Below are 2,580 nucleotides of genomic sequence, written 5' to 3'. Positions count from 1 at the left end.
TTTCAAAAGACATTAAAAACATTAATAAATTGATGGAAAAAATAGTTATTTAGTTAATCGTATAATGATTTACAAGCTTCGTTAAAAAAATAGTTGGCACTATAAACAATGTTCAGTAAATAATGTTTCAAATGTAAATACAATTACAAGTTATAGCTGATAGTTTGACTCGTGAAATGAATCAATCGAAACACATCTATAACGGCATAATTAATCAACTTTTGGAGAAAAAGAATATTCGATTAGTAATAGTCCTTAATAATAATTGGTAAAATTAGGAAATTCATTAACTAATAATTTAAATTACCTGTAACGATAGATAGCAGGGTTGTATTTGTTGGACGCTCTCGTCTCATGGCAAAGTTGAGTTTCTTGTCAAATGGTGCAGGCTCCATGGTAACGGTGTCTATGACAACGCCCTAAGGTTGGAGCAACAATATCATGTACATCAAGTCTAGTAAAAGCATTCATCTATACCGTCTAACTGCCTCATAATCACCGAAGCCGACGCTTTCGATTCGAGTTATCAAATTATAAATTATATTAAAATCGCATCCTTTTCATAGATGGGATAAGTATAACTGAAAATTAAAATAAGAGCAGACATATATGATTGACTTATAATCCTGCAATAATAAAATACAAAAACATATGAAAAGGCAGACCGTAGAGAGGCAAGTTAGTGTACAATAATCATGTACTGACAAGTCATTAGGTCCGTGTTTGTATTTGATATTGGGTTGTCGTGGAAACCACGCTAACCTGACACACCTACCAACTTATTCCTACTTACTTGCTTGCACTTTCTCGCGTGGGAATCACCAGTTAATGAGGGAATCGATGCAATGTTCGAGAAAATATTTTCTACTTTCCCCGATTTATGTATATTAGTAATATAGCTGATGGTATTATCATTTCCGAGAGATTGCGCGATTAAATCGTGTATAACGTGCCGATGTTATAACTTAAAATCAACCAACCAAAAAGATATAGTACATTTACGACAGTAACAAACATATTATGCGCTCCACATTAAAATGCGATTGGGTGATGTATATAAGTATAATATACTATATTATAGTGGGTATATGTATCAGTTTAACTAAAGCAACAGAACCGACCCCGGCAACGTGTCTACACGGTAACTAGGAACGGTTGTCATGGTAACTATAACAGTCGTCATGGTAACTACGATCACAGCGCCTGCTTTAATTAACGGACTGATCAGACCAGTGTCACGTGGTCTATCCAGCACATCACGTGACAATTAATAGCACGTGACTTTTACAGCTGTGTTTCAGAGAAAGACAGTTTCAGGGTTTGGAGTATTGCTTGTGGATTTGGTGTGGAGCTCCTGATAAGAAATCAGAAATCAGTATCATTTATTTTCGTATAAAATTATTTGCCCTAAGATGCTTATGATCTGGGATTGTTGTAAAATTCTCAGCGTAGCTGGGTTGTAATTGGATTAGGAAAAGAGTCTGACCTAATCAACCGATTCACGGAAATAATGCAAATGACCAATTAAAAAGTGATATATTTGGGTTTATCCCGTGGTAAGACTGAAAAATAAGAAGTTAAACAAATATCATGCTGCATATTTACAGCAAGGCAAAAAAATTATGATCTTTTCCTGCACCAGATCTGGTTATAATGTGAATATATTTGATGCCCACATAATTAATTACATAATGACACAAGCCGATCATATCGGATGTTGGAATTTAGTTATCAGTGCCGAAATTTGTCTCGTCATGTAAACTTTAGCAGACATTCTTTCATCAGTACATCCGAAGATTAAAATCAGACTATTAAAATCAGACTATTTATCTACAATCGACTATAGCATGTATAGCATGAATAGTTTGAGACATTCATGCCAGTCAATATCTTTTTAATCTTTAGGTTTTTTATAGCAAACTGGAAACAAGATTAATATATTATAGTTACGATACGGAATACCAGTATCGTAACTATAATATATTAATATTGACCGTGAATCCTTATCTCTCTAGGAATAATGAAAGGAACGATTATATTATAATAAAGTAATAACAATATTATTAACGATTATAGAATAATAAAAGGAACGATTCACCATTTTACATTAGTCAAAGTTCAAATTAAATCGATAAGAAATTCCAAACTTTTATCAGTACTTTTGTCAGTACTATTAACTGTAGAGGGGTCTCATCGAAACATGATAATTGATAATTATTATACTGGGAAAACTACTGCGCGCAACACGTGGGCCCTTGGGGGATCTCACAGCGGAAGAGGCGTACTGTGGAAGAGGCGACCGCGTGGTTTGTAACGCACTGCAATGCCGCAGGACTTCATTCTTAATTACTTACCACATTATCTAGTTTGACCTCCGGTTCCGTCTACAAATGATTGCAATATGTGTCCTCTTGCTCCTATCGATACTGATCTGTGTTGTTATCTCCGGTACTGGAAGTGGTCCTGGTAAGTCTACACTCTACATATAGTTTGGTTTAGATGTGAGTTGTAAAAATGATGTAACTCCTTGTTCACTGGCCTTCGCCCTTCAGTATTGGTCAGTCTGTACTATTGGCTATT

Source organism: Bolinopsis microptera, chromosome 7 (assembly GCF_026151205.1).
Source record: "Bolinopsis microptera isolate Bmic1 chromosome 7, MBARI_Bmic_1.0, whole genome shotgun sequence".
NCBI lineage: Eukaryota > Metazoa > Ctenophora > Tentaculata > Lobata > Bolinopsidae > Bolinopsis > Bolinopsis microptera.
The sequence above is the reverse complement of the archived record's forward strand: the minus strand, read 5'-3'. Positions refer to the sequence as shown.